Source organism: Schistocerca nitens, chromosome 4, assembly GCF_023898315.1.
Source record: "Schistocerca nitens isolate TAMUIC-IGC-003100 chromosome 4, iqSchNite1.1, whole genome shotgun sequence".
Taxonomy (NCBI): Eukaryota; Metazoa; Arthropoda; class Insecta; order Orthoptera; family Acrididae; genus Schistocerca; species Schistocerca nitens.
In genome coordinates this window covers 616,477,588-616,502,177 of record NC_064617.1, presented here as the reverse complement: position 1 = coordinate 616,502,177, position 24,590 = coordinate 616,477,588, and the positions used below count along the sequence as shown (strand labels likewise).

The 24,590-nt window shown below is 42.3% G+C and overlaps 13 non-coding genes across 13 annotated transcripts; all 13 read right to left on the bottom strand.

The window, feature by feature from the left end:
- Nucleotides 1–364: 364 nt before the first annotated feature.
- LOC126254471 (small nucleolar RNA U3) lies at nt 365–571 on the bottom strand. The gene has a single exon (XR_007546154.1). It is a non-coding gene; the product is annotated as a small nucleolar RNA U3 (small nucleolar RNA).
- Nucleotides 572–2,997: 2,426 nt separating this feature from the next.
- On the bottom strand, nt 2,998–3,116 carry LOC126254695 (U5 spliceosomal RNA). The gene has a single exon (XR_007546347.1). It is a non-coding gene; the product is annotated as a U5 spliceosomal RNA (small nuclear RNA).
- A 953-nt stretch (nt 3,117–4,069) lies between these two features.
- Nucleotides 4,070–4,276, bottom strand: LOC126254470 (small nucleolar RNA U3). Its single transcript, XR_007546153.1, has one exon. It is a non-coding gene; the product is annotated as a small nucleolar RNA U3 (small nucleolar RNA).
- A 2,394-nt stretch (nt 4,277–6,670) lies between these two features.
- Nucleotides 6,671–6,789, bottom strand: LOC126254694 (U5 spliceosomal RNA). The gene has a single exon (XR_007546346.1). It is a non-coding gene; the product is annotated as a U5 spliceosomal RNA (small nuclear RNA).
- A 953-nt stretch (nt 6,790–7,742) lies between these two features.
- LOC126254469 (small nucleolar RNA U3) lies at nt 7,743–7,949 on the bottom strand. The gene has a single exon (XR_007546152.1). It is a non-coding gene; the product is annotated as a small nucleolar RNA U3 (small nucleolar RNA).
- Nucleotides 7,950–10,341: 2,392 nt separating this feature from the next.
- LOC126254781 (U5 spliceosomal RNA) lies at nt 10,342–10,460 on the bottom strand. Its single transcript, XR_007546420.1, has one exon. It is a non-coding gene; the product is annotated as a U5 spliceosomal RNA (small nuclear RNA).
- A 953-nt stretch (nt 10,461–11,413) lies between these two features.
- LOC126254468 (small nucleolar RNA U3) lies at nt 11,414–11,620 on the bottom strand. Its single transcript, XR_007546151.1, has one exon. It is a non-coding gene; the product is annotated as a small nucleolar RNA U3 (small nucleolar RNA).
- A 2,389-nt stretch (nt 11,621–14,009) lies between these two features.
- On the bottom strand, nt 14,010–14,128 carry LOC126254693 (U5 spliceosomal RNA). The gene has a single exon (XR_007546345.1). It is a non-coding gene; the product is annotated as a U5 spliceosomal RNA (small nuclear RNA).
- Nucleotides 14,129–15,081: 953 nt separating this feature from the next.
- On the bottom strand, nt 15,082–15,288 carry LOC126254467 (small nucleolar RNA U3). The gene has a single exon (XR_007546150.1). It is a non-coding gene; the product is annotated as a small nucleolar RNA U3 (small nucleolar RNA).
- Nucleotides 15,289–17,687: 2,399 nt separating this feature from the next.
- LOC126254692 (U5 spliceosomal RNA) lies at nt 17,688–17,806 on the bottom strand. Its single transcript, XR_007546344.1, has one exon. It is a non-coding gene; the product is annotated as a U5 spliceosomal RNA (small nuclear RNA).
- Nucleotides 17,807–18,759: 953 nt separating this feature from the next.
- Nucleotides 18,760–18,966, bottom strand: LOC126254466 (small nucleolar RNA U3). Its single transcript, XR_007546149.1, has one exon. It is a non-coding gene; the product is annotated as a small nucleolar RNA U3 (small nucleolar RNA).
- A 2,399-nt stretch (nt 18,967–21,365) lies between these two features.
- LOC126254691 (U5 spliceosomal RNA) lies at nt 21,366–21,484 on the bottom strand. Its single transcript, XR_007546343.1, has one exon. It is a non-coding gene; the product is annotated as a U5 spliceosomal RNA (small nuclear RNA).
- A 953-nt stretch (nt 21,485–22,437) lies between these two features.
- Nucleotides 22,438–22,644, bottom strand: LOC126254464 (small nucleolar RNA U3). The gene has a single exon (XR_007546148.1). It is a non-coding gene; the product is annotated as a small nucleolar RNA U3 (small nucleolar RNA).
- Between the last annotated feature and the right edge of the window lie 1,946 nt (nt 22,645–24,590).

Here is a 24,590-nt window from a genome sequence, read left to right as displayed (position 1 = left end):
CTTGCAAATCACTCAATTCATGTTTGCTAGCCAAACGTGCTCCTCCTAAATGTTTCGTACATCATGCATTAGTGGTGATTATCGAGACTGTGTTGTGTGTCAGCTTTTTATGGTCATCAATTGCACTCTTCTTGTGTTGCTCACTCATTCTTGTAACTCAAAAGTACGTCGTTGTCATCCAAGCCTAGCACTTGGAGCAGGCCAAATCAAATGGCTCGTCCCCGTGCCACTCGAGAAACTTCCACGAGGCTTTCATGACATGTCGCAATCGAAGTCTTTCCACAACCTGTAGCGACATTTCTGCAACGACGCGGGTCCCGATACCAACAGTATGACTTATGCTTCTAATCTATATAATAAAACCACCACTCGGAAAGCGCTATTCCCTTCCCACATCCCTCAGAATGTGGTGAACGATCATCGATTACAACCAAGATGCGATGAATCTTGATCGCAAGCCTCACGCTCAGGGAGAGTGCTACCACTCATCATCGTGGTTACGTCTACTCCAGCGTTGAACTAGAGAGAGTTGAAGACATACTACAGAAATGATCCTGTGAAGTATGATCTTGCTTGCAAGCTATCACCGCTCGCTACTTATGCCACGAGACCGTCAACACGCCCTACGAGAATACGACACATTCTTCACATTTCGCGATTTACTTATCGAAGAATTTCTTAAGCTCAGACATTCTGCAAAGAACCTACTTCTACCCTTACTTGGCCGCAATTATCTCACTCGGCTATTTTTGTGCGCTACCAGTGCTTCTTGCGTTCCGAAATGAGAGACCATTGCCTCAGGCGAGACTGTATGTAAACACCGCTTGCACCTCCGGCCGCTAGATGGGGGCCTGGGGCACATACAGTAGCTTTCTATGGCGCAAGCAGACATGCCAAATAGCCACTGAAAGAGAAACACACAAGAGGGCATTCATAGGACTCTTGTGCTTTCTTTAAAACCGCCTCTCTCTTCGAAAATTTTCGCACCGCACTAGCTTATTCACCTCACCCTAACAGTGCGAACTCTTGTCGATATTTGGCCACTTTCATGCATACTTCCTCTTTCGTTTCACTTTGCGTCTTACTTGATACCCGCCCAAGAGCTGCTGATATACAATACTCGCAATAAATGTGTTTCTCTCTGTACCTCTCGTCGCCTATCACGAGTATTGCTTCTCCTCACATGGCAATTATGAAAACACCCACAGCTAAACAAACACTTCCTTCAAGCGCCACGTCCATACTATCAATCATACACTACTAATTTCACAGCTACTTGCTCCACTAATACATTTCTTATGTCTACTGTTAAACAGATGAAGAATCAAAGTATACAACAAGTCCCTATGAACATCACTGTCAGGACATTTTACAGACCTACGCATACCATGCCAATCTTTATGCTTCAACTATGATGGCCCATGTGCTATGAATAAAGAAATTTCTCATAAAATAACAAATAATCTTACAACTATACAAATACTCCGACAAGCTCCTTACTAAAATGCTAGATGTTTAGCAATCCCCCCCATCATCTCAGAATAATCTCAAGCAGTGCTTTCATCCCATGAGCACTTCTTTGCAAACAAAACCACAAACTACTTTTTATACTAGCTTCCTTGTCACAGTGAACAGGGAACTAATGCTAGTGCCTCAGTTTACTAAAAAGCTTTTTTCGCTTGCAACATATAAACTACCAACTTGAACCTCTGGGATTTTCAAACACACACACACACACACACACACACACACACACACACACACACACACAGAAAACTTAATTCCACAGAAATTTAGGAGTAACAGTGGTTACCTCACATTTTCATACATACTCAAATAGCTACTTCTGTGCACTTCACACAATGTTCTCATCGTGTTCCAACAGAGAACACACTAATCACTATGAATGGATTCTGGTAAAAGAGCATTAAAAAAACGAACAGCCTGATCAAAGTGATTATCTGCACATCCTCTGCCAATAACATGTCACTCTATACCCGAGGGAAACTAAAATGCAGGGAAAGGAGCTTTGTTGTGACCACTGTGTCGGTATTTCATCATTTACTGACCAAAGTCTTCTCAAGCCAAGTATGCACCAGCTCTGTGTATGGCTGGGTCAATCAAGAGCCCCTATCAATTTTACTTAAAAGACAAGCAGCATCAACAACTCACAGGAGGCACTGAACATTTTTACCATTATCTGCACCACCTTCCACTGATTTATTGAAGAAGAAACTGCAAAGTCTGACCAATTTTGTACACAAGTAATCTTGAAAACATTGGAGTCAACAGCAGATACATAGTTTCCAAGACTGTAGCAAGGAACAACCCTTCAATTTCAAGATTTATCTCTCACTGAGACACATCATACCCAAACTACACCTAGCAGGAAATTGCTACTCAATTCATTTCTAGCTATCTATGTCATATTCAACAACTGTCTCTTTCTCACCTAAATCTTCTACAAAACTGAGTACACTGTTATGAACAAAGAACCAATGCCACATTATGGCAACAAGCCAGTGCCACTAATATCCACTCTATTGAAAACAATTGAAATACTCATCCTGCCCAACTAACCACCATCTTCAGCCCAAATCTCACTCACATCATACCTACAAATCACAAACTTCTGCGGTAAAAATTATTTTGGCTTTCAAAACAAAATCTACTTATCACATACCAGTATTTATTACAAAGACAATCATTCATCATTCACTTCCAAATATCAGCTTATATGCTGTTGTGCAACTGCAGTGCAAGTAAACATTCTCAAATCATCTACAACTGAGGTACGGAAAGGGTTCACCAAGAGTTTGCAGGACAATAAATAGCTCTGCCCCCCTCTACCCCCCCCCCTCACTCTCTCTCTCTCTACACAATCGTCTAACACACTGCACGCCATTTCAGGTCAAACGTGATCCGCTAATCCACGCCCTTCATTCTCACTACACAATCTACCTCTTGCTACTCACATTACGTTTTACTTGTGATTGTGGCTCAGCAATAGCCGAGCACTACAAAAAATACCTTCTAGACTCATTTAATGTTCCCCTCCACGGAAATCTTTAGTAAAAGGCGAAAGATTTATTCGGTTTGAAGGGAAACCAGAGTGCCGATCAACGCCCTCACTTCAATACTTATGGCTGCTTCTCTATTACTTCTCCGCGAGAACGCCGAAAATTCTTGCCGTCTTGTCTACTTCTCTACCGTCAACAGACTTCCAGTGTCATGCAAGCACACACCCCAAACTAACTGTCAACGCTGAAATAAGTGTCTGCCAACTGTCGTCGCTATTACTCTTTAGATAACTATTTTCATCATTTCTGTCACCATTCAAGCTGCTTCATTACCTCACCTGCCGACAGATGGCAGCACGCATAATTCCTGTCGGCGACCCACCGTCCGACATACAACGTCCGACACACAACTGCCCGCACTGCTCTGCATCTAACACTAATCTCTCTCCTCCCCACCACACTCGTTCACTCAAAAAACTGACAACTAGATAGTTCTTTGTACGCAAAACTAGGCCACATCACACGCAACGTGTATGTAGATGTATGGTGCAAGGGAAATATCCCCCTGCTCCCACACAACTAATTAATACTAGTTGACAACAGAAATAAAATTTCTGTCGATAGTATTTGAACCAGTCTTATTCATTTGCGAATTTCATGCATTCCTTCTTGCAGATAACACTGCCTTGCAAATCACTCAATTCATGTTTGCTAGCCAAACGTGCTCCTCCTAAATGTTTCGTACATCATGCATTAGTGGTGATTATCGAGACTGTGTTGTGTGTCAGCTTTTTATGGTCATCAATTGCACTCTTCTTGTGTTGCTCACTCATTCTTGTAACTCAAAAGTACGTCGTTGTCATCCAAGCCTAGCACTTGGAGCAGGCCAAATCAAATGGCTCGTCCCCGTGCCACTCGAGAAACTTCCACGAGGCTTTCATGACATGTCGCAATCGAAGTCTTTCCACAACCTGTAGCGACATTTCTGCAACGACGCGGGTCCCGATACCAACAGTATGACTTATGCTTCTAATCTATATAATAAAACCACCACTCGGAAAGCGCTATTCCCTTCCCACATCCCTCAGAATGTGGTGAACGATCATCGATTACAACCAAGATGCGATGAATCTTGATCGCAAGCCTCACGCTCAGGGAGAGTGCTACCACTCATCATCGTGGTTACGTCTACTCCAGCGTTGAACTAGAGAGAGTTGAAGACATACTACAGAAATGATCCTGTGAAGTATGATCTTGCTTGCAAGCTATCACCGCTCGCTACTTATGCCACGAGACCGTCAACACGCCCTACGAGAATACGACACATTCTTCACATTTCGCGATTTACTTATCGAAGAATTTCTTAAGCTCAGACATTCTGCAAAGAACCTACTTCTACCCTTACTTGGCCGCAATGATCTCACTCGGCTATTTTTGTGCGCTACCAGTGCTTCTTGCGTTCCGAAATGAGAGACCATTGCCTCAGGCGAGACTGTATGTAAACACCGCTTGCACCTCCGGCCGCTAGATGGGGGCCTGGGGCACATACAGTAGCTTTCTATGGCGCAAGCAGACATGCCAAATAGCCACTGAAAGAGAAACACACAAGAGGGCATTCATAGGACTCTTGTGCTTTCTTTAAAACCGCCTCTCTCTTCGAAAATTTTCGCACCGCACTAGCTTATTCACCTCACCCTAACAGTGCGAACTCTTGTCGATATTTGGCCACTTTCATGCATACTTCCTCTTTCGTTTCACTTTGCGTCTTACTTGATACCCGCCCAAGAGCTGCTGATATACAATACTCGCAATAAATGTGTTTCTCTCTGTACCTCTCGTCGCCTATCACGAGTATTGCTTCTCCTCACATGGCAATTATGAAAACACCCACAGCTAAACAAACACTTCCTTCAAGCGCCACGTCCATACTATCAATCATACACTACTAATTTCACAGCTACTTGCTCCACTAATACATTTCTTATGTCTACTGTTAAACAGATGAAGAATCAAAGTATACAACAAGTCCCTATGAACATCACTGTCAGGACATTTTACAGACCTACGCATACCATGCCAATCTTTATGCTTCAACTATGATGGCCCATGTGCTATGAATAAAGAAATTTCTCATAAAATAACAAATAATCTTACAACTATACAAATACTCCGACAAGCTCCTTACTAAAATGCTAGATGTTTAGCAATCCCCCCCATCATCTCAGAATAATCTCAAGCAGTGCTTTCATCCCATGAGCACTTCTTTGCAAACAAAACCACAAACTACTTTTTATACTAGCTTCCTTGTCACAGTGAACAGGGAACTAATGCTAGTGCCTCAGTTTACTAAAAAGCTTTTTTCGCTTGCAACATATAAACTACCAACTTGAACCTCTGGGATTTTCAAACACACACACACACACACACACACAGAAAACTTAATTCCACAGAAATTTAGGAGTAACAGTGGTTACCTCACATTTTCATACATACTCAAATAGCTACTTCTGTGCACTTCACACAATGTTCTCATCGTGTTCCAACAGAGAACACACTAATCACTATGAATGGATTCTGGTAAAAGAGCATTAAAAAAACGAACAGCCTGATCAAAGTGATTATCTGCACACCCTCTGCCAATAACATGTCACTCTATACCCGAGGGAAACTAAAATGCAGGGAAAGGAGCTTTGTTGTGACCACTGTGTCGGTATTTCATCATTTACTGACCAAAGTCTTCTCAAGCCAAGTATGCACCAGCTCTGTGTATGGCTGGGTCAATCAAGAGCCCCTATCAATTTTACTTAAAAGACAAGCAGCATCAACAACTCACAGGAGGCACTGAACATTTTTACCATTATCTGCACCACCTTCCACTGATTTATTGAAGAAGAAACTGCAAAGTCTGACCAATTTTGCACACAAGTAATCTTGAAAACATTGGAGTCAACAGCAGATACATAGTTTCCAAGACTGTAGCAAGGAACAACCCTTCAATTTCAAGATTTATCTCTCACTGAGACACATCATACCCAAACTACACCTAGCAGGAAATTGCTACTCAATTCATTTCTAGCTATCTATGTCATATTCAACAACTGTCTCTTTCTCACCTAAATCTTCTACAAAACTGAGTACACTGTTATGAACAAAGAACCAATGCCACATTATGGCAACAAGCCAGTGCCACTAATATCCACTCTATTGAAAACAATTGAAATACTCATCCTGCCCAACTAACCACCATCTTCAGCCCAAATCTCACTCACATCATACCTACAAATCACAAACTTCTGCGGTAAAAATTATTTTGGCTTTCAAAACAAAATCTACTTATCACATACCAGTATTTATTACAAAGACAATCATTCATCATTCACTTCCAAATATCAGCTTATATGCTGTTGTGCAACTGCAGTGCAAGTAAACATTCTCAAATCATCTACAACTGAGGTACGGAAAGGGTTCACCAAGAGTTTGCAGGACAATAAATAGCTCTGCCCCCCTCTACCCCCCCCTCTCTCTCTCTACACAATCGTCTAACACACTGCACGCCATTTCAGGTCAAACGTGATCCGCTAATCCACGCCCTTCATTCTCACAACACAATCTACCTCTTGCTACTCACATTACGTTTTACTTGTGATTGTGGCTCAGCAATAGCCGAGCACTACAAAAAATACCTTCTAGACTCATTTAATGTTCCCCTCCACGGAAATCTTTAGTAAAAGGCGAAAGATTTATTCGGTTTGAAGGGAAACCAGAGTGCCGATCAACGCCCTCACTTCAATACTTATGGCTGCTTCTCTATTACTTCTCCGCGAGAACGCCGAAAATTCTTGCCGTCTTGTCTACTTCTCTACCGTCAACAGACTTCCAGTGTCATGCAAGCACACACCCCAAACTAACTGTCAACGCTGAAATAAGTGTCTGCCAACTGTCGTCGCTATTACTCTTTAGATAACTATTTTCATCATTTCTGTCACCATTCAAGCTGCTTCATTACCTCACCTGCCGACAGATGGCAGCACGCATAATTCCTGTCGGCGACCCACCGTCCGACATACAACGTCCGACACACAACTGCCCGCACTGCTCTGCATCTAACACTAATCTCTCTCCTCCCCACCACACTCGTTCACTCAAAAAACTGACAACTAGATAGTTCTTTGTACGCAAAACTAGGCCACATCACACGCAACGTGTATGTAGATGTATGGTGCAAGGGAAATATCCCCCTGCTCCCACACAACTAATTAATACTAGTTGACAACAGAAATAAAATTTCTGTCGATAGTATTTGAACCAGTCTTATTCATTTGCGAATTTCATGCATTCCTTCTTGCAGATAACACTGCCTTGCAAATCACTCAATTCATGTTTGCTAGCCAAACGTGCTCCTCCTAAATGTTTCGTACATCATGCATTAGTGGTGATTATCGAGACTGTGTTGTGTGTCAGCTTTTTATGGTCATCAATTGCACTCTTCTTGTGTTGCTCACTCATTCTTGTAACTCAAAAGTACGTCGTTGTCATCCAAGCCTAGCACTTGGAGCAGGCCAAATCAAATGGCTCGTCCCCGTGCCACTCGAGAAACTTCCACGAGGCTTTCATGACATGTCGCAATCGAAGTCTTTCCACAACCTGTAGCGACATTTCTGCAACGACGCGGGTCCCGATACCAACAGTATGACTTATGCTTCTAATCTATATAATAAAACCACCACTCGGAAAGCGCTATTCCCTTCCCACATCCCTCAGAATGTGGTGAACGATCATCGATTACAACCAAGATGCGATGAATCTTGATCGCAAGCCTCACGCTCAGGGAGAGTGCTACCACTCATCATCGTGGTTACGTCTACTCCAGCGTTGAACTAGAGAGAGTTGAAGACATACTACAGAAATGATCCTGTGAAGTATGATCTTGCTTGCAAGCTATCACCGCTCGCTACTTATGCCACGAGACCGTCAACACGCCCTACGAGAATACGACACATTCTTCACATTTCGCGATTTACTTATCGAAGAATTTCTTAAGCTCAGACATTCTGCAAAGAACCTACTTCTACCCTTACTTGGCCGCAATGATCTCACTCGGCTATTTTTGTGCGCTACCAGTGCTTCTTGCGTTCCGAAATGAGAGACCATTGCCTCAGGCGAGACTGTATGTAAACACCGCTTGCACCTCCGGCCGCTAGATGGGGGCCTGGGGCACATACAGTAGCTTTCTATGGCGCAAGCAGACATGCCAAATAGCCACTGAAAGAGAAACACACAAGAGGGCATTCATAGGACTCTTGTGCTTTCTTTAAAACCGCCTCTCTCTTCGAAAATTTTCGCACCGCACTAGCTTATTCACCTCACCCTAACAGTGCGAACTCTTGTCGATATTTGGCCACTTTCATGCATACTTCCTCTTTCGTTTCACTTTGCGTCTTACTTGATACCCGCCCAAGAGCTGCTGATATACAATACTCGCAATAAATGTGTTTCTCTCTGTACCTCTCGTCGCCTATCACGAGTATTGCTTCTCCTCACATGGCAATTATGAAAACACCCACAGCTAAACAAACACTTCCTTCAAGCGCCACGTCCATACTATCAATCATACACTACTAATTTCACAGCTACTTGCTCCACTAATACATTTCTTATGTCTACTGTTAAACAGATGAAGAATCAAAGTATACAACAAGTCCCTATGAACATCACTGTCAGGACATTTTACAGACCTACGCATACCATGCCAATCTTTATGCTTCAACTATGATGGCCCATGTGCTATGAATAAAGAAATTTCTCATAAAATAACAAATAATCTTACAACTATACAAATACTCCGACAAGCTCCTTACTAAAATGCTAGATGTTTAGCAATCCCCCCCATCATCTCAGAATAATCTCAAGCAGTGCTTTCATCCCATGAGCACTTCTTTGCAAACAAAACCACAAACTACTTTTTATACTAGCTTCCTTGTCACAGTGAACAGGGAACTAATGCTAGTGCCTCAGTTTACTAAAAAGCTTTTTTCGCTTGCAACATATAAACTACCAACTTGAACCTCTGGGATTTTCAAACACACACACACACACACAGAAAACTTAATTCCACAGAAATTTAGGAGTAACAGTGGTTACCTCACATTTTCATACATACTCAAATAGCTACTTCTGTGCACTTCACACAATGTTCTCATCGTGTTCCAACAGAGAACACACTAATCACTATGAATGGATTCTGGTAAAAGAGCATTAAAAAAACGAACAGCCTGATCAAAGTGATTATCTGCACATCCTCTGCCAATAACATGTCACTCTATACCCGAGGGAAACTAAAATGCAGGGAAAGGAGCTTTGTTGTGACCACTGTGTCGGTATTTCATCATTTACTGACCAAAGTCTTCTCAAGCCAAGTATGCACCAGCTCTGTGTATGGCTGGGTCAATCAAGAGCCCCTATCAATTTTACTTAAAAGACAAGCAGCATCAACAACTCACAGGAGGCACTGAACATTTTTACCATTATCTGCACCACCTTCCACTGATTTATTGAAGAAGAAACTGCAAAGTCTGACCAATTTTGTACACAAGTAATCTTGAAAACATTGGAGTCAACAGCAGATACATAGTTACCAAGACTGTAGCAAGGAACAACCCTTCAATTTCAAGATTTATCTCTCACTGAGACACATCATACCCAAACTACACCTAGCAGGAAATTGCTACTCAATTCATTTCTAGCTATCTATGTCATATTCAACAACTGTCTCTTTCTCACCTAAATCTTCTACAAAACTGAGTACACTGTTATGAACAAAGAACCAATGCCACATTATGGCAACAAGCCAGTGCCACTAATATCCACTCTATTGAAAACAATTGAAATACTCATCCTGCCCAACTAACCACCATCTTCAGCCCAAATCTCACTCACATCATACCTACAAATCACAAACTTCTGCGGTAAAAATTATTTTGGCTTTCAAAACAAAATCTACTTATCACATACCAGTATTTATTACAAAGACAATCATTCATCATTCACTTCCAAATATCAGCTTATATGCTGTTGTGCAACTGCAGTGCAAGTAAACATTCTCAAATCATCTACAACTGAGGTACGGAAAGGGTTCACCAAGAGTTTGCAGGACAATAAATAGCTCTGCCCCCCTCTACCCCCCCCCCCCTCTCTCTCTCTACACAATCGTCTAACACACTGCACGCCATTTCAGGTCAAACGTGATCCGCTAATCCACGCCCTTCATTCTCACTACACAATCTACCTCTTGCTACTCACATTACGTTTTACTTGTGATTGTGGCTCAGCAATAGCCGAGCACTACAAAAAATACCTTCTAGACTCATTTAATGTTCCCCTCCACGGAAATCTTTAGTAAAAGGCGAAAGATTAATTCGGTTTGAAGGGAAACCAGAGTGCCGATCAACGCCCTCACTTCAATACTTATGGCTGCTTCTCTATTACTTCTCCGCGAGAACGCCGAAAATTCTTGCCGTCTTGTCTACTTCTCTACCGTCAACAGACTTCCAGTGTCATGCAAGCACACACCCCAAACTAACTGTCAACGCTGAAATAAGTGTCTGCCAACTGTCGTCGCTATTACTCTTTAGATAACTATTTTCATCATTTCTGTCACCATTCAAGCTGCTTCATTACCTCACCTGCCGACAGATGGCAGCACGCATAATTCCTGTCGGCGACCCACCGTCCGACATACAACGTCCGACACACAACTGCCCGCACTGCTCTGCATCTAACACTAATCTCTCTCCTCCCCACCACACTCGTTCACTCAAAAAACTGACAACTAGATAGTTCTTTGTACGCAAAACTAGGCCACATCACACGCAACGTGTATGTAGATGTATGGTGCAAGGGAAATATCCCCCTGCTCCCACACAACTAATTAATACTAGTTGACAACAGAAATAAAATTTCTGTCGATAGTATTTGAACCAGTCTTATTCATTTGCGAATTTCATGCATTCCTTCTTGCAGATAACACTGCCTTGCAAATCACTCAATTCATGTTTGCTAGCCAAACGTGCTCCTCCTAAATGTTTCGTACATCATGCATTAGTGGTGATTATCGAGACTGTGTTGTGTGTCAGCTTTTTATGGTCATCAATTGCACTCTTCTTGTGTTGCTCACTCATTCTTGTAACTCAAAAGTACGTCGTTGTCATCCAAGCCTAGCACTTGGAGCAGGCCAAATCAAATGGCTCGTCCCCGTGCCACTCGAGAAACTTCCACGAGGCTTTCATGACATGTCGCAATCGAAGTCTTTCCACAACCTGTAGCGACATTTCTGCAACGACGCGGGTCCCGATACCAACAGTATGACTTATGCTTCTAATCTATATAATAAAACCACCACTCGGAAAGCGCTATTCCCTTCCCACATCCCTCAGAATGTGGTGAACGATCATCGATTACAACCAAGATGCGATGAATCTTGATCGCAAGCCTCACGCTCAGGGAGAGTGCTACCACTCATCATCGTGGTTACGTCTACTCCAGCGTTGAACTAGAGAGAGTTGAAGACATACTACAGAAATGATCCTGTGAAGTATGATCTTGCTTGCAAGCTATCACCGCTCGCTACTTATGCCACGAGACCGTCAACACGCCCTACGAGAATACGACACATTCTTCACATTTCGCGATTTACTTATCGAAGAATTTCTTAAGCTCAGACATTCTGCAAAGAACCTACTTCTACCCTTACTTGGCCGCAATGATCTCACTCGGCTATTTTTGTGCGCTACCAGTGCTTCTTGCGTTCCGAAATGAGAGACCATTGCCTCAGGCGAGACTGTATGTAAACACCGCTTGCACCTCCGGCCGCTAGATGGGGGCCTGGGGCACATACAGTAGCTTTCTATGGCGCAAGCAGACATGCCAAATAGCCACTGAAAGAGAAACACACAAGAGGGCATTCATAGGACTCTTGTGCTTTCTTTAAAACCGCCTCTCTCTTCGAAAATTTTCGCACCGCACTAGCTTATTCACCTCACCCTAACAGTGCGAACTCTTGTCGATATTTGGCCACTTTCATGCATACTTCCTCTTTCGTTTCACTTTGCGTCTTACTTGATACCCGCCCAAGAGCTGCTGATATACAATACTCGCAATAAATGTGTTTCTCTCTGTACCTCTCGTCGCCTATCACGAGTATTGCTTCTCCTCACATGGCAATTATGAAAACACCCACAGCTAAACAAACACTTCCTTCAAGCGCCACGTCCATACTATCAATCATACACTACTAATTTCACAGCTACTTGCTCCACTAATACATTTCTTATGTCTACTGTTAAACAGATGAAGAATCAAAGTATACAACAAGTCCCTATGAACATCACTGTCAGGACATTTTACAGACCTACGCATACCATGCCAATCTTTATGCTTCAACTATGATGGCCCATGTGCTATGAATAAAGAAATTTCTCATAAAATAACAAATAATCTTACAACTATACAAATACTCCGACAAGCTCCTTACTAAAATGCTAGATGTTTAGCAATCCCCCCCATCATCTCAGAATAATCTCAAGCAGTGCTTTCATCCCATGAGCACTTCTTTGCAAACAAAACCACAAACTACTTTTTATACTAGCTTCCTTGTCACAGTGAACAGGGAACTAATGCTAGTGCCTCAGTTTACTAAAAAGCTTTTTTCGCTTGCAACATATAAACTACCAACTTGAACCTCTGGGATTTTCAAACACACACACACACAGAAAACTTAATTCCACAGAAATTTAGGAGTAACAGTGGTTACCTCACATTTTCATACATACTCAAATAGCTACTTCTGTGCACTTCACACAATGTTCTCATCGTGTTCCAACAGAGAACACACTAATCACTATGAATGGATTCTGGTAAAAGAGCATTAAAAAAACGAACAGCCTGATCAAAGTGATTATCTGCACATCCTCTGCCAATAACATGTCACTCTATACCCGAGGGAAACTAAAATGCAGGGAAAGGAGCTTTGTTGTGACCACTGTGTCGGTATTTCATCATTTACTGACCAAAGTCTTCTCAAGCCAAGTATGCACCAGCTCTGTGTATGGCTGGGTCAATCAAGAGCCCCTATCAATTTTACTTAAAAGACAAGCAGCATCAACAACTCACAGGAGGCACTGAACATTTTTACCATTATCTGCACCACCTTCCACTGATTTATTGAAGAAGAAACTGCAAAGTCTGGCCAATTTTGTACACAAGTAATCTTGAAAACATTGGAGTCAACAGCAGATACATAGTTTCCAAGACTGTAGCAAGGAACAACCCTTCAATTTCAAGATTTATCTCTCACTGAGACACATCATACCCAAACTACACCTAGCAGGAAATTGCTACTCAATTCATTTCTAGCTATCTATGTCATATTCAACAACTGTCTCTTTCTCACCTAAATCTTCTACAAAACTGAGTACACTGTTATGAACAAAGAACCAATGCCACATTATGGCAACAAGCCAGTGCCACTAATATCCACTCTATTGAAAACAATTGAAATACTCATCCTGCCCAACTAACCACCATCTTCAGCCCAAATCTCACTCACATCATACCTACAAATCACAAACTTCTGCGGTAAAAATTATTTTGGCTTTCAAAACAAAATCTACTTATCACATACCAGTATTTATTACAAAGACAATCATTCATCATTCACTTCCAAATATCAGCTTATATGCTGTTGTGCAACTGCAGTGCAAGTAAACATTCTCAAATCATCTACAACTGAGGTACGGAAAGGGTTCACCAAGAGTTTGCAGGACAATAAATAGCTCTGCCCCCCTCTACCCCCCCCCCCTCTCTCTCTCTCTACACAATCGTCTAACACACTGCACGCCATTTCAGGTCAAACGTGATCCGCTAATCCACGCCCTTCATTCTCACAACACAATCTACCTCTTGCTACTCACATTACGTTTCACTTGTGATTGTGGCTCAGCAATAGCCGAGCACTACAAAAAATACCTTCTAGACTCATTTAATGTTCCCCTCCACGGAAATCTTTAGTAAAAGGCGAAAGATTTATTCGGTTTGAAGGGAAACCAGAGTGCCGATCAACGCCCTCACTTCAATACTTATGGCTGCTTCTCTATTACTTCTCCGCGAGAACGCCGAAAATTCTTGCCGTCTTGTCTACTTCTCTACCGTCAACAGACTTCCAGTGTCATGCAAGCACACACCCCAAACTAACTGTCAACGCTGAAATAAGTGTCTGCCAACTGTCGTCGCTATTACTCTTTAGATAACTATTTTCATCATTTCTGTCACCATTCAAGCTGCTTCATTACCTCACCTGCCGACAGATGGCAGCACGCATAATTCCTGTCGGCGACCCACCGTCCGACATACAACGTCCGACACACAACTGCCCGCACTGCTCTGCATCTAACACTAATCTCTCTCCTCCCCACCACACTCGTTCACTCAAAAAACTGACAACTAGATAGTTCTTTGTACGCAAAACTAGGCCACATCACACGCAACGTGTATGTAGATGTATGGTGCAAGGGAAATATCCCCCTGCTCCCACACAACTAATTAATACTAGTTGACAACAGAAATAAAATTTCTGTCGATAGTATTTGAACCAGTCTTATTCATTTGCGAATTTCATGCATTCCTTCTTGCAGATAACACTGCCTTGCAAATCACTCAATTCATGTTTGCTAGCCAAACGTGCTCCTCCTAAATGTTTCGTACATCATGCATTAGTGGTGATTATCGAGACTGTGTTGTGTGTCAGCTTTTTATGGTCATCAATTGCACTCTTCTTGTGTTGCTCACTCATTCTTGTAACTCAAAAGTACGTCGTTGTCATCCAAGCCTAGCACTTGGAGCAGGCCAAATCAAATGGCTCGTCCCCGTGCCACTCGAGAAACTTCCACGAGGCTTTCATGACATGTCGCAATCGAAGTCTTTCCACAACCTGTAGCGACATTTCTGCAACGACGCGGGTCCCGATACCAACAGTATGACTTATGCTTCTAATCTATATAATAAAACCACCACTCGGAAAGCGCTATTCCCTTCCCACATCCCTCAGAATGTGGTGAACGATCATCGATTACAACCAAGATGCGATGAATCTTGATCGCAAGCCTCACGCTCAGGGAGAGTGCTACCACTCATCATCGTGGTTACGTCTACTCCAGCGTTGAACTAGAGAGAGTTGAAGACATACTACAGAAATGATCCTGTGAAGTATGATCTTGCTTGCAAGCTATCACCGCTCGCTACTTATGCCACGAGACCGTCAACACGCCCTACGAGAATACGACACATTCTTCACATTTCGCGATTTACTTATCGAAGAATTTCTTAAGCTCAGACATTCTGCAAAGAACCTACTTCTACCCTTACTTGGCCGCAATGATCTCACTCGGCTATTTTTGTGCGCTACCAGTGCTTCTTGCGTTCCGAAATGAGAGACCATTGCCTCAGGCGAGACTGTATGTAAACACCGCTTGCACCTCCGGCCGCTAGATGGGGGCCTGGGGCACATACAGTAGCTTTCTATGGCGCAAGCAGACATGCCAAATAGCCACTGAAAGAGAAACACACAAGAGGGCATTCATAGGACTCTTGTGCTTTCTTTAAAACCGCCTCTCTCTTCGAAAATTTTCGCACCGCACTAGCTTATTCACCTCACCCTAACAGTGCGAACTCTTGTCGATATTTGGCCACTTTCATGCATACTTCCTCTTTCGTTTCACTTTGCGTCTTACTTGATACCCGCCCAAGAGCTGCTGATATACAATACTCGCAATAAATGTGTTTCTCTCTGTACCTCTCGTCGCCTATCACGAGTATTGCTTCTCCTCACATGGCAATTATGAAAACACCCACAGCTAAACAAACACTTCCTTCAAGCGCCACGTCCATACTATCAATCATACACTACTAATTTCACAGCTACTTGCTCCACTAATACATTTCTTATGTCTACTGTTAAACAGATGAAGAATCAAAGCATACAACAAGTCCCTATGAACATCACTGTCAGGACATTTTACAGACCTACGCATACCATGCCAATCTTTATGCTTCAACTATGATGGCCCATGTGCTATGAATAAAGAAATTTCTCATAAAATAACAAATAATCTTACAACTATACAAATACTCCGACAAGCTCCTTACTAAAATGCTAGATGTTTAGCAATCCCCCCCATCATCTCAGAATAATCTCAAGCAGTGCTTTCATCCCATGAGCACTTCTTTGCAAACAAAACCACAAACTACTTTTTATACTAGCTTCCTTGTCACAGTGAACAGGGAACTAATGCTAGTGCCTCAGTTTACTAAAAAGCTTTTTTCGCTTGCAACATATAAACTACCAACTTGAACCTCTGGGATTTTCAAACACACACACACACACACACAGAAAACTTAATTCCACAGAAATTTAGGAGTAACAGTGGTTACCTCACATTTTCATACATACTCAGATAGCTACTTCTGTGCACTTCACACAATGTTCTCATCGTGTTCCAACAGAGAACACACTAATCACTATGAATGGATTCTGGTAAAAGAGCATTAAAAAAAACGAACAGCCTGATCAAAGTGATTATCTGCACATCCTCTGCCAATAACATGTCACTCTATACCCGAGGGAAACTAAAATGCAGAGAAAGGAGCTTTGTTGTGACCACTGTGTCGGTATTTCATCATTTACTGACCAAAGTCTTCTCAAGCCAAGTATGCACCAGCTCTGTGTATGGCTGGGTCAATCAAGAGCCCCTTTCAATTTTACTTAAAAGACAAGCAGCATCAACAACTCACAGGAGGCACTGAACATTTTTACCATTATCTGCACCACCTTCCACTGATTTATTGAAGAAGAAACTGCAAAGTCTGGCCAATTTTGTACACAAGTAATCTTGAAAACATTGGAGTCAACAACAGATACATAGTTTCCAAGACTGTAGCAAGGAACAACCCTTCAATTTCAAGATTTATCTCTCACTGAGACACATCATACCCAAACTACACCTAGCAGGAAATTGCTACTCAATTCATTTCTAGCTATCTATGTCATATTCAACAACTGTCTCTTTCTCACCTAAATCTTCTACAAAACTGAGTACACTGTTATGAACAAAGAACCAATGCCACATTATGGCAACAAGCCAGTGCCACTAATATCCACTCTATTGAAAACAATTGAAATACTCATCCTGCCCAACTAACCACCATCTTCAGCCCAAATCTCACTCACATCATACCTACAAATCACAAACTTCTGCGGTAAAAATTATTTTGGCTTTCAAAACAAAATCTACTTATCACATACCAGTATTTATTACAAAGACAATCATTCATCATTCACTTCCAAATATCAGCTTATATGCTGTTGTGCAACTGCAGTGCAAGTAAACATTCTCAAATCATCTACAACTGAGGTACGGAAAGGGTTCACCAAGAGTTTGCAGGACAATAAATAGCTCTGCCCCCCTCTACCCCCCCCCCCCTCTCTCTCTCTCTCTACACAATCGTCTAACACACTGCACGCCATTTCAGGCCAAACGTGATCCGCTAATCCACGCCCTTCATTCTCACAACACAATCTACCTCTTGCTACTCACATTACGTTTTACTTGTGATTGTGGCTCAGCAATAGCCGAGCACTACAAAAAATACCTTCTAGACTCATTTAATGTTCCCCTCCACGGAAATCTTTAGTAAAAGGCGAAAGATTTATTCGGTTTGAAGGGAAACCAGAGTGCCGATCAATGCCCTCACTTCAATACTTATGGCTGCTTCTCTATTACTTCTCCGCGAGAACGCCGAAAATTCTTGCCGTCTTGTCTACTTCTCTACCGTCAACAGACTTCCAGTGTCATGCAAGCACACACCCCAAACTAACTGTCAACGCTGAAATAAGTGTCTGCCAACTGTCGTCGCTATTACTCTTTAGATAACTATTTTCATCATTTCTGTCACCATTCAAGCTGCTTCATTACCTCACCTGCCGACAGATGGCAGCACGCATAATTCCTGTCGGCGACCCACCGTCCGACATACAACGTCCGACACACAACTGCCCGCACTGCTCTGCATCTAACACTAATCTCTCTCCTCCCCACCACACTCGTTCACTCAAAAAACTGACAACTAGATAGTTCTTTGTACGCAAAACTAGGCCACATCACACGCAACGTGTATGTAGATGTATGGTGCAAGGGAAATATCCCCCTGCTCCCACACAACTAATTAATACTAGTTGACAACAGAAATAAAATTTCTGTCGATAGTATTTGAACCAGTCTTATTCATTTGCGAATTTCATGCATTCCTTCTTGCAGATAACACTGCCTTGCAAATCACTCAATTCATGTTTGCTAGCCAAACGTGCTCCTCCTAAATGTTTCGTACATCATGCATTAGTGGTGATTATCGAGACTGTGTTGTGTGTCAGCTTTTTATGGTCATCAATTGCACTCTTCTTGTGTTGCTCACTCATTCTTGTAACTCAAAAGTACGTCGTTGTCATCCAAGCCTAGCACTTGGAGCAGGCCAAATCAAATGGCTCGTCCCCGTGCCACTCGAGAAACTTCCACGAGGCTTTCATGACATGTCGCAATCGAAGTCTTTCCACAACCTGTAGCGACATTTCTGCAACGACGCGGGTCCCGATACCAACAGTATGACTTATGCTTCTAATCTATATAATAAAACCACCACTCGGAAAGCGCTATTCCCTTCCCACATCCCTCAGAATGTGGTGAACGATCATCGATTACAACCAAGATGCGATGAATCTTGATCGCAAGCCTCACGCTCAGGGAGAGTGCTACCACTCATCATCGTGGTTACGTCTACTCCAGCGTTGAACTAGAGAGAGTTGAAGACATACTACAGAAATGATCCTGTGAAGTATGATCTTGCTTGCAAGCTATCACCGCTCGCTACTTATGCCACGAGACCGTCAACACGCCCTACGAGAATACGACACATTCTTCACATTTCGCGATTTACTTATCGAAGAATTTCTTAAGCTCAGACATTCTGCAAAGAACCTACTTCTACCCTTACTTGGCCGCAATGATCTCACTCGGCTATTTTTGTGCGCTACCAGTGCTTCTTGCGTTCCGAAATGAGAGACCATTGCCTCAGGCGAGACTGTATGTAAACACCGCTTGCACCTCCGGCCGCTAGATGGGGGCCTGGGGCACATACAGTAGCTTTCTATGGCGCAAGCAGACATGCCAAATAGCCACTGAAAGAGAAACACACAAGAGGGCATTCATAGGACTCTTGTGCTTTCTTTAAAACCGCCTCTCTCTTCGAAAATTTTCGCACCGCACTAGCTTATTCACCTCACCCTAACAGTGCGAACTCTTGTCAATATTTGGCCACTTTCATGCATACTTCCTATTTCGTTTCACTTTGCGTCTTACTTTATACCCGCCCAAGAGCTGCTGATATACAATACTCGCAATAAATGTGTTTCTCTCTGTACCTCTCGTCGCCTATCACGAGTATTGCTTCTCCTCACATGGCAATTATGAAAACACCCACAGCTAAACAAACACTTCCTTCAAGCGCCACGTCCATACTATCAATCATACACTACTAATTTCACAGCTACTTGCTCCACTAATACATTTCTTATGTCTACTGTTAAACAGATGAAGAATCAAAGTATACAACAAGTCCCTATGAACATCACTGTCAGGACATTTTACAGACCTACGCATACCATGCCAATCTTTATGCTTCAACTATGATGGCCCATGTGCTATGAATAAAGAAATTTCTCATAAAATAACAAATAATCTTACAACTATACAAATACTCCGACAAGCTCCTTACTAAAATGCTAGATGTTTAGCAATCCCCCCCATCATCTCAGAATAATCTCAAGCAGTGCTTTCATCCCATGAGCACTTCTTTGCAAACAAAACCACAAACTACTTTTTATACTAGCTTCCTTGTCACAGTGAACAGGGAACTAATGCTAGTGCCTCAGTTTACTAAAAAGCTTTTTTCGCTTGCAACATATAAACTACCAACTTGAACCTCTGGGATTTTCAAACACACACACACACACAGAAAACTTAATTCCACAGAAATTTAGGAGTAACAGTGGTTACCTCACATTTTCATACATACTCAAATAGCTACTTCTGTGCACTTCACACAATGTTCTCATCGTGTTCCAACAGAGAACACACTAATCACTATGAATGGATTCTGGTAAAAGAGCATTAAAAAAACGAACAGCCTGATCAAAGTGATTATCTGCACATCCTCTGCCAATAACATGTCACTCTATACCCGAGGGAAACTAAAATGCAGGGAAAGGAGCTTTGTTGTGACCACTGTGTCGGTATTTCATCATTTACTGACCAAAGTCTTCTCAAGCCAAGTATGCACCAGCTCTGTGTATGGCTGGGTCAATCAAGAGCCCCTATCAATTTTACTTAAAAGACAAGCAGCATCAACAACTCACAGGAGGCACTGAACATTTTTACCATTATCTGCACCACCTTCCACTGATTTATTGAAGAAGAAACTGCAAAGTCTGACCAATTTTGTACACAAGTAATCTTGAAAACATTGGAGTCAACAGCAGATACATAGTTTCCAAGACTGTAGCAAGGAACAACCCTTCAATTTCAAGATTTATCTCTCACTGAGACACATCATACCCAAACTACACCTAGCAGGAAATTGCTACTCAATTCATTTCTAGCTATCTATGTCATATTCAACAACTGTCTCTTTCTCACCTAAATCTTCTACAAAACTGAGTACACTGTTATGAACAAAGAACCAATGCCACATTATGGCAACAAGCCAGTGCCACTAATATCCACTCTATTGAAAACAATTGAAATACTCATCCTGCCCAACTAACCACCATCTTCAGCCCAAATCTCACTCACATCATACCTACAAATCACAAACTTCTGCGGTAAAAATTATTTTGGCTTTCAAAACAAAATCTACTTATCACATACCAGTATTTATTACAAAGACAATCATTCATCATTCACTTCCAAATATCAGCTTATATGCTGTTGTGCAACTGCAGTGCAAGTAAACATTCTCAAATCATCTACAACTGAGGTACGGAAAGGGTTCACCAAGAGTTTGCAGGACAATAAATAGCTCTGCCCCCCTCTACCCCCCCCCCCCCTCTCTCTCTCTCTCTCTCTACACAATCGTCTAACACACTGCACGCCATTTCAGGTCAAACGTGATCCGCTAATCCACGCCCTTCATTCTCACAACACAATCTACCTCTTGCTACTCACATTACGTTTTACTTGTGATTGTGGCTCAGCAATAGCCGAGCACTACAAAAAATACCTTCTAGACTCATTTAATGTTCCCCTCCACGGAAATCTTTAGTAAAAGGCGAAAGATTTATTCGGTTTGAAGGGAAACCAGAGTGCCGATCAACGCCCTCACTTCAATACTTATGGCTGCTTCTCTATTACTTCTCCGCGAGAACGCCGAAAATTCTTGCCGTCTTGTCTACTTCTCTACCGTCAACAGACTTCCAGTGTCATGCAAGCACACACCCCAAACTAACTGTCAACGCTGAAATAAGTGTCTGCCAACTGTCGTCGCTATTACTCTTTAGATAACTATTTTCATCATTTCTGTCACCATTCAAGCTGCTTCATTACCTCACCTGCCGACAGATGGCAGCACGCATAATTCCTGTCGGCGACCCACCGTCCGACATACAACGTCCGACACACAACTGCCCGCACTGCTCTGCATCTAACACTAATCTCTCTCCTCCCCACCACACTCGTTCACTCAAAAAACTGACAACTAGATAGTTCTTTGTACGCAAAACTAGGCCACATCACACGCAACGTGTATGTAGATGTATGGTGCAAGGGAAATATCCCCCTGCTCCCACACAACTAATTAATACTAGTTGACAACAGAAATAAAATTTCTGTCGATAGTATTTTAACCAGTCTTATTCATTTGCGAATTTCATGCATTCCTTCTTGCAGATAACACTGCCTTGCAAATCACTCAATTCATGTTTGCTAGCCAAACGTGCTCCTCCTAAATGTTTCGTACATCATGCATTAGTGGTGATTATCGAGACTGTGTTGTGTGTCAGCTTTTTATGGTCATCAATTGCACTCTTCTTGTGTTGCTCACTCATTCTTGTAACTCAAAAGTACGTCGTTGTCATCCAAGCCTAGCACTTGGAGCAGGCCAAATCAAATGGCTCGTCCCCGTGCCACTCGAGAAACTTCCACGAGGCTTTCATGACATGTCGCAATCGAAGTCTTTCCACAACCTGTAGCGACATTTCTGCAACGACGCGGGTCCCGATACCAACAGTATGACTTATGCTTCTAATCTATATAATAAAACCACCACTCGGAAAGCGCTATTCCCTTCCCACATCCCTCAGAATGTGGTGAACGATCATCGATTACAACCAAGATGCGATGAATCTTGATCGCAAGCCTCACGCTCAGGGAGAGTGCTACCACTCATCATCGTGGTTACGTCTACTCCAGCGTTGAACTAGAGAGAGTTGAAGACATACTACAGAAATGATCCTGTGAAGTATGATCTTGCTTGCAAGCTATCACCGCTCGCTACTTATGCCACGAGACCGTCAACACGCCCTACGAGAATACGACACATTCTTCACATTTCGCGATTTACTTATCGAAGAATTTCTTAAGCTCAGACATTCTGCAAAGAACCTACTTCTACCCTTACTTGGCCGCAATGATCTCACTCGGCTATTTTTGTGCGCTACCAGTGCTTCTTGCGTTCCGAAATGAGAGACCATTGCCTCAGGCGAGACTGTATGTAAACACCGCTTGCACCTCCGGCCGCTAGATGGGGGCCTGGGGCACATACAGTAGCTTTCTATGGCGCAAGCAGACATGCCAAATAGCCACTGAAAGAGAAACACACAAGAGGGCATTCATAGGACTCTTGTGCTTTCTTTAAAACCGCCTCTCTCTTCGAAAATTTTCGCACCGCACTAGCTTATTCACCTCACCCTAACAGTGCGAACTCTTGTCGATATTTGGCCACTTTCATGCATACTTCCTCTTTCGTTTCACTTTGCGTCTTACTTGATACCCGCCCAAGAGCTGCTGATATACAATACTCGCAATAAATGTGTTTCTCTCTGTACCTCTCGTCGCCTATCACGAGTATTGCTTCTCCTCACATGGCAATTATGAAAACACCCACAGCTAAACAAACACTTCCTTCAAGCGCCACGTCCATACTATCAATCATACACTACTAATTTCACAGCTACTTGCTCCACTAATACATTTCTTATGTCTACTGTTAAACAGATGAAGAATCAAAGTATACAACAAGTCCCTATGAACATCACTGTCAGGACATTTTACAGACCTACGCATACCATGCCAATCTTTATGCTTCAACTATGATGGCCCATGTGCTATGAATAAAGAAATTTCTCATAAAATAACAAATAATCTTACAACTATACAAATACTCCGACAAGCTCCTTACTAAAATGCTAGATGTTTAGCAATCCCCCCCATCATCTCAGAATAATCTCAAGCAGTGCTTTCATCCCATGAGCACTTCTTTGCAAACAAAACCACAAACTACTTTTTATACTAGCTTCCTTGTCACAGTGAACAGGGAACTAATGCTAGTGCCTCAGTTTACTAAAAAGCTTTTTTCGCTTGCAACATATAAACTACCAACTTGAACCTCTGGGATTTTCAAACACACACACACACACACAGAAAACTTAATTCCACAGAAATTTAGGAGTAACAGTGGTTACCTCACATTTTCATACATACTCAAATAGCTACTTCTGTGCACTTCACACAATGTTCTCATCGTGTTCCAACAGAGAACACACTAATCACTATGAATGGATTCTGGTAAAAGAGCATTAAAAAAACGAACAGCCTGATCAAAGTGATTATCTGCACATCCTCTGCCAATAACATGTCACTCTATACCCGAGGGAAACTAAAATGCAGGGAAAGGAGCTTTGTTGTGACCACTGTGTCGGTATTTCATCATTTACTGACCAAAGTCTTCTCAAGCCAAGTATGCACCAGCTCTGTGTATGGCTGGGTCAATCAAGAGCTCCTATCAATTTTACTTAAAAGACAAGCAGCATCAACAACTCACAGGAGGCACTGAACATTTTTACCATTATCTGCACCACCTTCCACTGATTTATTGAAGAAGAAACTGCAAAGTCTGACCAATTTTGTACACAAGTAATCTTGAAAACATTGGAGTCAACAGCAGATACATAGTTTCCAAGACTGTAGCAAGGAACAACCCTTCAATTTCAAGATTTATCTCTCACTGAGACACATCATACCCAAACTACACCTAGCAGGAAATTGCTACTCAATTCATTTCTAGCTATCTATGTCATATTCAACAACTGTCTCTTTCTCACCTAAATCTTCTACAAAACTGAGTACACTGTTATGAACAAAGAACCAATGCCACATTATGGCAACAAGCCAGTGCCACTAATATCCACTCTATTGA